Here is a 14,686-nt window from a genome sequence, read left to right as displayed (position 1 = left end):
AAACGTCTGTACTTTGAGTTTTTTCCTCAAGAGGGGGTATCAGACAGGTCTGAAAGACTAAAGAGACTGCCCAATGCATAGCTCGCTGCCCAGGGTCACAGAACTCATTTGGACAATGTAGTACTCAGTACTAATAAGTTATCATCATCATGAAAAGGAAAAGCAGAAAAATACATATCACAATAATAACAAAAGAAAAACATTTATTTAATAAATGCCTTAACCATTATCTGAGCTGTGTCCTGCTACTCAGTCCTTTAGAACAAGTCAATAAATCACAACAAAATTTTAACAGAGTTCATCTCTAAGCAATAGGCTGGTGGGTCATTGTTTCTTTCATTGTGCTTTTCAATATTTCCAAACTTAATATTTGTATCATAAAATTTTATTGAAATAATAAATGTACGAAAGCATCACAAAAGAAAATATAAAGTCTTTTACTCCACCCAGTGTCCTAGAATCTCTTATTCAGGTTAAGCAGATTTTCCACCTCAACCACAACAGGAAGGTTTTCATGTTTTTTTGTTTTTCTAAAGATGGAAGCTGTGACCTCGAAACAGCTGTTTTGAAAGTGGGGTGGCAGTGATGTGGGTGGGGAAGACTTGTGCTGTTGTAGTTATTTTCATTTCTCTCAAAGTCGAGTATGAACTTTCACTAAATATGCCATTTACACTACTTTCAAATTCTACCTAAGGGAGTTGAAACACCATGGTGTTTGGAAAAGACTTCCTCAGTAACCCAGCCTTCAGCAGTTCTGCCCTGTGGTACTATAGCTTTGATTGACTGACAGGTAGGTAGGACAAATGCAACTATTATGCAAATTCCAACTTCCTAGTAAATGTCCTTGATGACTCTGGAAATAAATCAATCTAATGTTACCTTGGAAATAATGTTCTGTATTACAGCTTATTCAGAGTCCATGGATGCTGATTAATCTTTGGAAAAAAAAATTAAGAATGTTGGTCAAAACCACTTCTGATTACAGCTTTTGCAACAATATGTTGGTATAGACAAAGTTTTCATGGCTTTGACATTTGTTAACTTTGGTGGAATTTCCTAGGTCTTCTGGAAGGAAATCAGTCTATTGTCTTGTTTTTATTTTATTGATCAAAGCCTTCAAGTATCACTTAGATCTATGCATGCTAAGAGCATCTTTTCTAGTATGAAGTTAGAAGTTGCTTTTAATACTCTGGTTTTCTCAACCTCCAATGGCAAATGCTTAAGTCTTGCTTTCTTGGCTTAGCACTGTAGAAATGAAATCAAGTGCTCAATTCTGGTCTTTGGAGTCTTATAATATAACTCTATTTTTCTCAGCTCAAGCGCTTGCTGCATGATGATAACATCCCAAATTCTTGCTCCTAAGAAGTGTGAGGTCCTGAATGTATCTTTTCTATCTCAGCTCTGTCCTCAAAGACTAACACTAGATTAGCAATTATAAATGACTAAAGCAACAATCATTTATTCTAGAATGCTATAAATGAAGTATAACAAAGTTCAATTGCATGTATAGAGTGAACGGTTCATGTCTAACTTTTAGAACTATTTTCTGGAATTCACCTATTTACTTTGTATATATTTAAAAAATCAGTTTGACCTGACTAAACTGAGATAATTGTTCCTTTATATCTGAAAAATACAAAATATCGGAAGAAGCACAAGAAGACACATGTGAATGTACTTTCTATTTCAGAACTGGATTTGATCTTATAAATTAGATCAAATTTACCTTACAAAACCCAACACTGTCTCTTTTTTATCAAAATTTGTGCATTGTAGGTATTAATTTCTAACTTACTGTCTTGTAGTCTTTAAAGTGTAGTTGTGCATCTACTAAAGCTATCAGCATCATGAGACCATGGGAGTGAGAGGCATTGAAAGGCCATACTACTGTCCTTGGGACTGACAGCCCGATATTCATTGTCAAGGCACTTCATCCTGGGGTGCATTGAACTAGGACACCCCATTGTGAGAGAGTCAAGTTGCAACGTTCTTACTTGTATTACTTAAAAACATTTCATCTTTCTTAACCAAATGTTTTTTTCCCCCAAGAAAGTGAACCATAAAAAATGTGGCCTTATTGAGAAATACTTTCATGTTGTCATAAGACTTATAACTGCTTTGCTAGTTTTCAGAAAATTTAACTTTAAAGAACATTGTTTAAAATGTACATGAAATAAGTTTTCTAAAACCTATTTTGTATTATTGTGGTAGCCGAAAACTGAGTGACATCAGTTTGTATTCCCAAACCAGCCTGTATCTCCTATATTATTGGATTGTAGAAATAAAGAAAGCAAAGTTGGGATGATTGCATAGTGTTGCCAATGGAATGAGTGTATATATAGGGAAGGTACCAGTTTTATGGCCACTGGCAATACAACAACTCATTCACAAATGAACAGAAACAACCAAAAAAATATTGTTTCTAATCTCTGGAGAATATAATAGAATTTAATCCTCTATTGTAATAATTTTCCTTTCTATACTTTGAGAAGTGGTAAGTATGAGGATAGAGTTAAACAGCCCCATGTAATTTGTTTGCATAATAAAATAAGCATTTATATTTTATCTGGAGTATCAGTATTCACTAGGCTCATAATCTTCAGAAAATATTCCAGTATTTGATAATCATGAGACAGGCAAATGAAAGATGAAGAAAAAAGTACATCTGTAGGTGCCTTGTGAAGACATCTAAAATAGACGGCATTTGCATAATGGCATATCATTTCAAAGTCATCAGTAATAGAATCAATAATGCCCCTGACAGGAGGAGCCATTAAATTATATATTGATTTAGCTTCTCCTGCACAATAAAACTATTAATAGGAAACATGATTATTAAAGGACATTTCAGTCGATTTAAAGTGGCAGGACGAAGAAATCAGTCCTTATGAACTAGCCCTCTACATCAAGATAGGCAAACCCAGAAGGCAGCATAATGTTTATCATTTGCACCAGGATAGAACTGTTTTTTTCCCCAAGCAAGGATGAATGAACCAATGTCATTTTTAAAGGAACACATCCTTGGGATGCCTTCTCACCTTCTAGAGCTTCATGGATAAAGAAGATACTACTGCCACTTCTTCCATCACAAGCAGATGTTACATGAGATGGGGTTGGTTTGGTGAGGAATCCAGTTTATACTAGGTTGATAAAAGGAAGAGGAATGCCTCTGTTCCTCACACTTCTACAGTAAAAAGACAATCTCAAGGACTGAGGGAACTTGAAGATCCTTCAGATGGCCTCTTTAAATTTACAAAGCCAATCCCAAGTCACCGGAGCTCCATCTCCCTGATAACACACATCCATGATGGCTGTTCTGTTCACAGTGGGAAGCAGTCAGATAGCTGTTGTTAGTTCCATAAGCTGACAGATTAACAACAACAATAAAAAAGACTGGAACTGTTAGGTAGATGTAGCCCTTCTTTCAAATATGACCTCCATATTATTATTGCACTGATAAGGAAAAAGTAGGAAAACTGGTATCATGCTCTTTTCAAGCATCATAATTATTACAAAGAAGGTAAAGGAAAACTCAATTTTTAATGTAACTATTTAAAGTGGAACATTGTACCATAAAAATCATATGTTCTGGAAATTAGCAAAGCAGTGTCACATCTTACGATAACGTTAAAATATTTCTCAATATAGCCAAAATTTTTAAGGAAGTACATTTTGGTTCCATTTCTAGAAAAATAAAATTAGTTAAGAGAGATAAACTTATTTGGTGGAAAAATACAGATCATTTCTTTTGATCTTTGCGGTACCTTTCATGTGGTACCAAACCAACCTTTGCAGTACCTTTGCAGTACCAAACCGACATCTACATTTTATTTCTCAATCTTCCTCTCATCTTGTGGGTCTCAAAGGACCCCAAGAGCTTCAAACAGACTAAGAAGATGTCCTTATATTTGGTGGTGACTCAGGCAGACAGTGAGGAAGGAAAGAAAAACATGGCTTTATGAGTGGAGATGGAAAAGGAAAATCTCTTCCAACTTTCTCTCATTATTAAGCTGAAGTGGTAACACAGTCTCTTTTTCAATTTAAACCGCAATTTGTTCTTCTGGAGTTTCTTATCCCTAAGACTCTCCTTGATATGAGAAGAAGAGAAAAAGATGGGCTGGAGTTTTAGAAAGAAGATGCCTTTCTAAATCCATACACAAAAGATTTTAGTGAGGATTGCACATATTTAGATGTTGCAATGGCCTTTTTGTTTGTTTTGTTTTTAAAAAACTTACCCTTACTTTAGGCATACTCAGGGGTCAGTGGAATGATGGGCACTTTGTACTTCTTAATACATAGATCTTTCTAACAGACATAGAAATAATAATTACTATCTACAATTTACAGAGAAAACAATGACTGTCATTAACTTCCAAGGTCACAAGGTACATCTCCTGTGATTGGCTCCAAGGACCAGTACCTTTCAATTATGTGACCCACGATCAACCAGCAGCTCCCTTATTCATTCAACTGCACAGTATATTTTATGACCTCTTTAAAGAATCTAGATCATTATTTTAAATTAATATAGAGACTTACTATTTTATCTTTACATTAACAAAGCCTGCCAATATGAACAAAGATAGAATTTCAATTCTCTTTGAAAGGATTGCAGCACATATTATATTCCATAATGGCTGCCTTAGAAAGTTAAATCCTTAAGGAGATGCAGGTTTAATTGAAAAGTGTCATCAAAAAGTAGCGACTCACTAACCTTGAGGATTTTGAGTAGCCAACCAGCAGCCTCAGCCTTACCTAGGGCTGCCTGTTAGAATTGCAGAATACCAAGCCCATCCCTGATCCATGGAATCAGAGTCCCAGATGACTCCTGTGCATGCTAAAGTGCAAGAAGCACTGATAAAAGAGCTAGTGGGTTCTTTTATTAGGTTCATAATCAATTATAAATTAAAAGACTGGTGATAGAGTTCATGTTTCAGACTGCCTGCATGTTAGAATCACCCATGGGAGTACTGCAAACTATAAATGCCTGGGCCCATTCCAGACAAGCTAAATAAACTCTTTGGTTGTAAGTACCCAGCATGAATATAGTTTTAAAAAGTTTTTCAGGTGATTTTAATATGCAGCCAGTGCTGGGAACTAATGTACTACCAGCATGTATGTCCAGATATTTAAAAGAATGCATTAAATAAAGAATAGAGAGAATTTTGAGAAAGTCATAGCCAAACTAAATTTTAGGTTGTATTCACAATCTAGATGGAAACACTGGAGAAACATTTTGCTTTGTCCTTCACTGGTGTTCTTTCCTGGATTGTATCCTGTACTTGAAATTGTTTTCTCCTTTTGGAAGTGCTGGTCTCAGCAGGCAACCTTAATAGCATACATGAGAAAACACCTTTAGCATTCAGGCAGCAGAGTTTACACTCATGCAGAGTAATTTCCTTATCAAGAAAGTGATAGGAACTCTGGTGATTTTTTTTTTTTTTTCCACAACAGCGGTTATATCTGGAGAATAAACAAATCTAAGAGAGTTAATTGCCATAGAAGACAGTACTGCCTCATCTTCCCTTCCATTCCCCCAGAGAGCCTCTGAGCCTTGTCAGTGAAAGACCATGCAATGGGACTGGAACCTTCCACATGAAAGTCACCGGATTCCCAGACTCATGAGAGCTGTGACCTAGCTCAACCACATTTGAACCCAGAACTTGTTTGGCCACAGGATGATGTCATCAGGTAAGAATATGATCCATGGTGTACCTGATGTGAAAAGCTTCAGGAGAAACTCTGACAATTTAAAAAGACAACCTGACCCCAAAATGGGCACTTATCCAAAGGAGAGAGGCAAATGGCCAAAAACATGTATGGAAAGATGTTCTGCAGTATTAGCTATCAGAGAAATGCAAGTTAAAGCCACAGTGAGATACCAAGTCATACCTGCTAGGATGGCTATAATCAAAAAGACCAATGATAACACACATTGGTGAAAATGAAGAGAAATTGGAACCTTCACATAGTGCTGATAGGAATATAAAAGAGTGGGTGCAGCAGCCACTTTGAAAAAGTCCTCAAAAGTTTAAAAATAAGTTACCATGTGACCCAGTGATTCCACCTCTAGGCATATGCCAAAGAGAATTTAAAACAAATGTCCACATAAAATCTTGCACACAAATATTCAGCAACATTATTTGCAATGACTCAAACATGGAAATAGCCTAAATGTCCATCAGCTGATGAATGGACAAACAAAATGGATTATATCTATACAATAGAATAAAACGGGATGAGCTACTGATACATGCTACAACATGGACAAAACTTGAAAACAAGGGGCTGGGGTTGTGGATCAGTGGTAGAGCGCTTGCCTTGCATGCATGGGGTACTGGGTTTAATTCTCAGCACCACATAAATAATAAAATAAAGGTATTGTGTCCATCTACAACTAAAAAATTTTTAAAAATCTTGAAAACATTCTGCTGCGTGAAAGAAGACAGATATAAAGGTTATGCATTGTATAATACCCTTTATATTAAATATCCAGAATAGGCAAGTTCAGAGACAGAAAGTATAACACTGGTTGCCTAGAACTAGGGGTTTGGGGACAAATGGCAGAGGTGATTGCTAATGGGTATGGGATGTCATTCGGGAGTGATAAAATGTTCTAAAATTGATTTAATGATGGTTGCGCAATTTTGAGAATACCCTAAAATCCACTGAATTGTATATTTTAAACAGATTTAATTCTATACCATGTGAATTTTATCTGAATAGAGCTGTTATTTTTTAAAAAGTTTTAAAATAAATCATAGATTTTAGAAAAGGCCATTTCCTTGGGTGAGAAAAAGTTGTGAGAATGTTTGAAGTTTTCAACAAGGAGTTTCAAATTTTGCTAGTACTGCCAAACAGAAAACTGGGGTGTTGCATGTCATGAGACAGAAAACCACTGACATCAAAGCTAAGTGCCATTGCTGTGTCTGTCAGCTCCACTAGCCCTCAATCCATTCCTTTCCTCAGGATTCTCACGGGATGCTGTTCCCCTCCAGGATCAAGCACTGTTGATATTGTACTTTGACACGTAAGCATTTCTGGGGACTCTTACCTTAGGCCTGGCTTCCTTGGCTTGTTTCTTTTCCCAAAGCATTAAAAAGTGAAAATCTCAGAAGCAGCACTTCTTTCATGGCATTTGTTTAAAAAGGAAAGGGAAGGACTGTAATCATAGGTTATGCCTATTGCCCTTGCAAAGCCAGTACCTTTTGTCCCATCACCCCAAGCATTCTCAAACTCCCTTGCTGGCATTTAATACTCACCACTTCCAAGGAATGATAAGTTTGCTATGAGCTGCCTTAGTATCACTTGGTTTAAATTTTTGGTGCATTTTAACCCTTTCATTCCCTAGTCAAGAACTGGTGAGTCACTGGGCAATTTGTCATTCCGGAAAGTAAGGGACAGTCATCTATTGTTGAATTACATCCTATATAATGACTTATCCAAGTGCAGAACCCTGAACTGAAAGAAGCAGGGAGCCCACAAGCTAGTATGTTTAACGTCCCAGCCCCAGTTCTGCCAGGTCCCCATTCAGCTGGATACACAGAGTGGTCCGAAGTCCTGCTTTTCCGGGAGCTCCTGTTATGAAACAGAGCTTGACAAACAGTGATGGAACTATCTGTAATTTAAATAGACTACAAAGATGAGAGTTGCTAAAGTAGCTAAACCCAAGCAGTTCTCCAGGAGGCCTTGTCATCCATGCACTGTTCTCTGTGTATCATGGAGTGGTAATTGAAATCATTACTTCAAGCAGAGCGAGGGGCAAAGATAGCTGAAATCCTGCTGTTCCCAGGAGAGCAGGGAAATTTTAGAGAGCACTGGAGTGGGGGTTTTCCAGGATCACCCTGACCTATTTTATTCTCCTCTGCTCACTTTTGAAACTGGATGGCAACTGATTCATTTTTTTCAAACACAAAATAGGAGCAAATAATTTCTCTTTGGTCTCTCTCTGTCTCTCTCTCTCTCTCTCTCTTCCTTTTAACATTCAATATTCAGTTTTGTCCTCAAGAGGAAAACCTGTAAGTAACTTGTGTCTTCCTAGAAGACACAGTTGATCACTTGAAGAGCTACTTCAGGGATCCAGAGTTAACTGTTTCCATAAATAATAAGCTGAGCATTTTAATGCCCACTCCCTGACCAAGGTTCTATCCTGTTATGGCAGGCCACCAAGAAAATTACAGAATAAAGTGTGCTAAGAGAAAATGATATGGGTGCTTTAAAACTTGACCATAATTTTGTGACAGATAAAATTTATGCCTTACAATTTTGTCCCTCCTCTGCAGTTATTAAACTTCAGTTTAAGGAGGTTAAATTGCTAAGAATCCTGCATTTGTTATCTAAGTGTGTATGCGAAGAAAATGTGTCCATTCAATGAAAAATAAAGTAAATCAAACATTGGACACTATGTTGAAATATGACAAAATAAGTCTTAACTAAAATATTTTTATGGCTTTTTAGTTGTGCAAATCCTAGGAGAAGGGAATTACCTTAAGCAAAATTATTGAGTACTTGCAATCTTAAGATGCTATTCCTGAGTTGGGGGTGTAGCTCAGTGGTAGTACACCCATTTAACATGCAGAAGGCCTTGAATCTCATCCCCAGCACACCACACACACACTAAAAGTATTCCTGAACTTATTTTTAAGATTATTTGTGCATAATTTGAGACGTTAATTGTTTTAACAAATTCTTCAAAGTTGGTAAAGAGTTATAACTTTTGTATAAACTGAACATATAAACATCTGCAGTTCAGTTTTACAATTTACTTCAGTCTTTAATTTGCCACTGCCTTTCATAAGAATTTATGATTAAAATAAAATAGATTCTGTAGAATTTCAAAGGGATTGTTGCTTTTGTCTCCCTTCCAAAAGCACACTTCTTATTGAATATTCTGAATATTCCTGTGCTGGTATTAGACGTTTTCCAGAGATTATTTCTATCTTTGGTTCTTCTTTGTCAGGTTTCTTTGTTCAAAGTGAAGAGTTTCTGAGGAGAACAATACAAGTATTTCACTCTTGGAATGTTATGGGACTGTAGCTAGAATAAGCGGGAAGCATCTCTATCAGAGAGAGGCCAGCTTTAAAACCAGAACACCAAGAAATAAGAGGGGCTTCTTAGGTCTTCAAATTAATGTTCCTTCTTTCTCTTGTTTACTTCCCTTTCCATCTTAATAGCTGCAACATACAGTAGCAAACCAATCTTTCTCTGCATGCCTTTATATTACATATTCTTGAAGATGGATGCAAGATTTTTCTGGAACATAGCTAAAAGAAGTCATTAAGTAGTGAATGGACAGTGATTTTTAAATGCCACTTTTCTATACTACACATAATATTTTTTATTAAATTAAGCTACAATGTTTGCGTTTTTATGTTATCTGTTTTTAAAATGTTTGAATTCAAGTGGAATATAAGTTTGGAAAGGCAAGTTGGACCCAGTTTTGTTTATCTTGAAGGAGGCCTACCAGAAACTCTCCAGGAAGTCTACTGAATTATTTCAGTGTTAGTTTATTTCCATTAATAAAATAATTATTAATGGCAGTCACGTCGATGTGACCATGGCTCAGAGTAGTTCACAGTGTTAATGGGATGAAGTGACCCAAAATACTTTCTTAGGACAGGGAGTCAGGTTGCAGAGTCCTTGCTTCCCATTTACCACCTGCATCTATAGTAGTCATCAACTCCCTCTAAGGTTCAATTTTCTATTCAGAAAGATGGTTATAATAGTATATATTTAATCTTATTTCTGTAAGTATTAACTGTGATAATGCATATAAAATGCTCAACGCAGAGGCTGGCACATTTTAAGTGCTAAATGAATGCTACCTACCTCTATGATGACCAGAAATAATTCTGGTCGGTTAGGAACTGAGACTTTTGGAATGGGATGCCTGTGCCTTAGTTTCCTTATCTGTAAAAATGGAGTAATTGTGTATGTATCCCAAGGTTGTTGAGGGGATAAGAGGGTTAAGGGAGAAAATAGGACCTAGTACACTGCAAGTGAGACAGGCAAGCTAACTCTCAGTCCTGTGGGGTTAACAGACACACCACAGATTTACCAGAATATTAAGAGTTAAAAAAGGCGGGGGGGGGGCGATTTTCAGGGTCATGGAATTAAGATAAAACACCAGGAGACGGGAGGTTGGAAGGTCAGCTTAGCCTTCTGGGACTATGTGGTCAGCAGAAATACCAAGAAGCTAGAGCCAGACCAGACAAAGTCACTAAAATGAAACCCACTGGGACAGGACAATAGTCTGCCCCTGTTCTGAAAATAATATCAGGGGTCGTCCCAAAAGATGAGCAGAAACCTCAGGTGGCAAGGGGCAAACAGATGGTAATAGGAAATGGAACATGAAGAAAAGCACAGGCACAAGTTAGACCCCACCTCCACGTGTGATGACATTAAGACAGTGTCCTGCCTATCCCGTGGGAGCTGTAGAAGCTTAGAAACTGTGTTCTTTGCTTGAGCCAGTCTGACATTCTCTCTGTCTAGCAGAAGACGCCATTAAAGAGCCTTATTACTGCTACTTGTGCATCTGCCTGCCTGTGCTGGTAGAGAGCACAAGAGTCCACCACACTGGTAACACAAGCACTTAGTGAGTGATGATTATAATAACGATTATTGCTAGAGCAAGGAGGAAAGAGAACAGAAGCTAAAGAAATACGGTAAACTAATTTTCTGATATCAAGGTGTACATCAGTGACATACATATTTTTAAAACCAAATTTTCAGTGTATCCCTTTGGTTCTTGCTTCCCCTGATAACTTAAAACAAAATTAAACTTATTTCTGAAAGGCTGTCCGTGTTTATGTGAAACCTCATCAACAGCCAGAATGAACAAGAATGAACAAGTTCCTGTTAGTAAATCTGGGTTCTTTTTCACTGATTATGAGTAAAACAATGTGAATTGCTTCAAGGCAACTGGTGTTCTTTTCCTTAAAGCATTTTTCTGTTTATTAAAATAAAAAAAATTGTTCATTGTTGAGAATTCACAAATACTGAAATGAAGAAAAGAATCACCCATATCGAAGAATCATCCAAATGAGGAAAAGAATCTCTTGGAGATTACAGATGACTAATTTCCTTGTGTCTCAGTTTATTCCTCTGAATAATGGAAGGTGAACAGGTCAATGTCCATGATCAAGGACTGAGAGATGGAACTTCTCTCAATGTGACATTTAAAAGTGTTGGTTTTAGATTTTAATTAAGTTGCCAAAAAATATTATGAACTTCTGATATTTTCCTATGGATGAGATACTTGGAGTTGGCCCTTTTAGAAGTGAGTGTTTATTTTTCCTACTGTCTAAAACCCCTCACCCCAGTTCTGCACTGTTAACAAGGATGTAACCTCTATCTCTCTTTTCTACTGGAAGTTCTTGTCTGAATTCTGTCATATGAATATTCGTGTGTCCATTTTGAAAAGGAGAAATTACCTCTTTGGTCATTAATAATATGTCTGCTCATTGTGCTGGATAAATTTTCACGATTCATCTGCCAATGTTTCCCTGGAAGGTCATTCTGGCTACCTTGCTAAGCTTTGCGTTTGTTCCCTAACAAATAATTGCTCTTGCTAAATCATTTGCAAATACTGATGCTTAATGCTCTTCTACTAATCATCCATTCCCAGTTTGTCATGAGAATATTTCTGAATCCAGAGTTTAGTCCTTGCCTTCCCAAACACCCCGCTTTTCAGTCTAGGGGAAAATATTTCAATCCTTATCAGGGACTCTCCCTGTTCACCTCTCATCATACAGATGAGCAAAATGAGACTCAATGAAATTAGCCAGTGTTTCAGAGCTGGTGGATGCCAGAATCAGGATTAAAACTCATCTCCAGATGCTAAGTCCACATCTGGTATTCGTTTACTCTGCCATTATCCTAGTGTTTTTCTTCTCTGGTGCTGCTGAAATCCAATTTACCATTCTCCATAGAAAACATTTCCTTTCCCCTTCTCTTTTTAATTAAGTACACACTGGTGCTGACATCAGAAGGAAATGCATGATTTTCTTTGGTAACTCTGCTATTTTACCATCGTACATCATGCTGAGGGTGCTTTATAAGTTTAATGGAAATGTGGGCTTCCTTTAGTAAGGATAGCTATGCAGAATCATGGCCCAAAAAGTCTGTGACCTGAAACAAATCAACTGTATCTACAGAAACACTAAATGAAGAGTCAAGGTAAAATAATAGCCAATCAGTGGGGTATGGTGGAACCACCTATAATGCCAGCTACTGGGATGCTGAGGCAGGAGGACTGCACATGGGAGGTCAGCCTCCACAATTTAGCAAGATCCTGTTTCAAAACAAAAAGTAAAAATGGCTGGCTAGTTCAGGGCCAGAGGGCCTCTAGGTTCAATTCCCAGCACCATAAAAGCAAACACAGATACAAAATAACAGCCAAGAAAAAACAACCCACAATCTTACTAGTATCCCCAGGTTTTCTGGGAATCAACAGTAGCCATGGCTCTTTTCTGCACTTTTCTCTTCTTCCTTCTTTGACCGGAGTGATGCTGTGCCCATCCTTATCAACCTCTAGATTTAAAAAGTTGATGATCAATTTCCACTGAATGGGAATGGTCAATAACTGTGTGTGTGCACGTCTGTGTTTTCCACTTAAAAATAGACTTCTACTTTCCATTTTCTTAATTCAAAGGGAGTAGTTTTAGACAGGGGATTTGCAGCTACGCGGCATACCTGTAAGCATGCTGAGTAGCATGTCTTCAGATGATGAAATGCTTCCTGATGCCTTATCAGAATAGATAAAAATTAAAACTGACATGAAGTATGAATCAAAAATTATTACTAGCAAAACATCAAGGACCTCCATATTCCCCCCTGTTTTCTGCTGCTGCCTTCCAGTCTCTCTAAAACATAATGATTTTCACTGACTATAGACTCTTACTGAACTTTTCACTACACCACTTATTTGAATTTTTAAATCTTTAATGAGTATCCCACTTAGTTTAAAATCACATCAACATCAAACAGTAATCATTTTGTAGCTAATATTCTTAATAGAAGAGACCCAAGGTACTTTGATAGGTAAGCATCACAAGATAAAATCAACAAAGGAACAATTGAGCTCTTTAACAATACCAGTAATTTAAAGTTGGAAATCAAAATTAACCGAAAACAGAATGGATTTTATTGGCTTTGAAGTGAAAATGTGTTTTTCTTTATTTCCCTTTTATATTTCTTGTTTGGAATGGAAGTTTTTCCCCAGTTAGGCTTTATAGAACCAGAGCAAGTTTACAGAATGAAAATAATGACATTGTTTAACAAAATTGAACCACTGGACCAAACACAGTAAGAAAGTACTTGGCAAGCCGTTCTTGGATAATTACAGACTTCTTTCTGATGAGCTGCATTTAAAGTGCACATTGATTAGAGAGGGAAATGTGTAAGCAGACTTTTAATTTTTTTAAATTTTATTTTACTATGGATTGTATGTAGTTCAGTTAGTGCTTAAAAAGCAAATCTTCATCAGAATTTTAGTTTTTTTGACCCAGATGTAATCTTACAGGGAAAGTTTCTTGCCTTTAGAATTTGGTTATTTTGCAAATTTTTGTAGGAAGTCTGTACTTTTGTTCAGAGAATCATGATCTAGATTTGCATTTGTAATACAGATTTATAGCTTTTAACAGTTTGACTTTATAAAGTCACTTTCTCTCTTTGAATTCCAATTTAATCAAGTATAAAAGGAGAAAAAAATTTATGTAACCCATAAAGCTAATATAAAATACAAATGAAATGATGTATATCAAAGAACTGTCACACTGAAAGCATTAAAAATGTAAGGTATTTTCATTATTAGTGTCTAAATTAAGCTTCTCATTTTGCAACTGAGCAAACTTTCATCTCTTGATTTCAACAAACTTTCCAGTAAACTAAAGCTTCCTCAGCTCCACCTAAAATATTATGGGATATTAATATTAATACTAAAATATTCATTTTGGAAAATAAGAGTTTTCTATGTGAATGGAAAGATAATATCTGACACTTATCTCTGGATCTCCTTTCAGAGTTATATTGTATATGTACATAACTCAAGGCTTTAGAAATTATACAGCAGATATAATTAACACAACATGAATAAATACTTTAAAAAATATTTTTGTGATAATGTCCAATTGTATTTTGACATCTCTATTAACTTTAATCATGTAGAATTGGATTTAACTTATATTTATTATAATATATTGTACCTTAAATAAGTAGGATGCAAAGGGAAAGCTTTGTAGTGCATTTCAAGGACAGGTCTATGTATTCTATTAAATCCTAATAATGCAACAGAAATATGACTTGTTCAGTTTTTTTTTTAATTATTTGGAACCGAAAATCCTTCAAAGGTTATTTATGGATTTTCCCCTCTATATTAAATTCCTGTCTTGGTGCAATGTTTATAGGTCTTGAATACATTTTCTATTGAGTTACCTTTGGGTTTGTAGAATAATCAAAGTTCTCTTTATAGTTTTTACTTCATTTCTTTCATGAAGACAGACTTCCTGAGATAGATATTGAAAGGCTGGTACTGGAATTGAAAAGGATCCATAAAAATTCAGTTCTGGGTCTTCAGACTCCCAGTAATGTAAACTCTTTAGGCAATGCCACCCATATTCCAGAGTGAACATATCGCCAAGGGATAGGAAACCACTGTGTACTTGTGTACTGCCCGCGACAATGAGCA

General features: G+C 36.4%; 1 protein-coding gene across 9 annotated transcripts in view; it reads right to left on the bottom strand.

Moving 5' to 3' along the window:
- The window catches only part of Slc8a1 (solute carrier family 8 member A1), a 369,898-nt gene that overhangs the window by 64,644 nt on the left and 290,568 nt on the right, over nt 1-14,686 (bottom strand). The window lies entirely within an intron of this gene.

The sequence above is a fragment of the Sciurus carolinensis genome, chromosome 13, assembly GCF_902686445.1.
Source record: "Sciurus carolinensis chromosome 13, mSciCar1.2, whole genome shotgun sequence".
NCBI lineage: Eukaryota > Metazoa > Chordata > Mammalia > Rodentia > Sciuridae > Sciurus > Sciurus carolinensis.
Note: the sequence above shows the minus strand (reverse complement) of the source record. Positions and strands in the feature narration are given on the sequence as shown.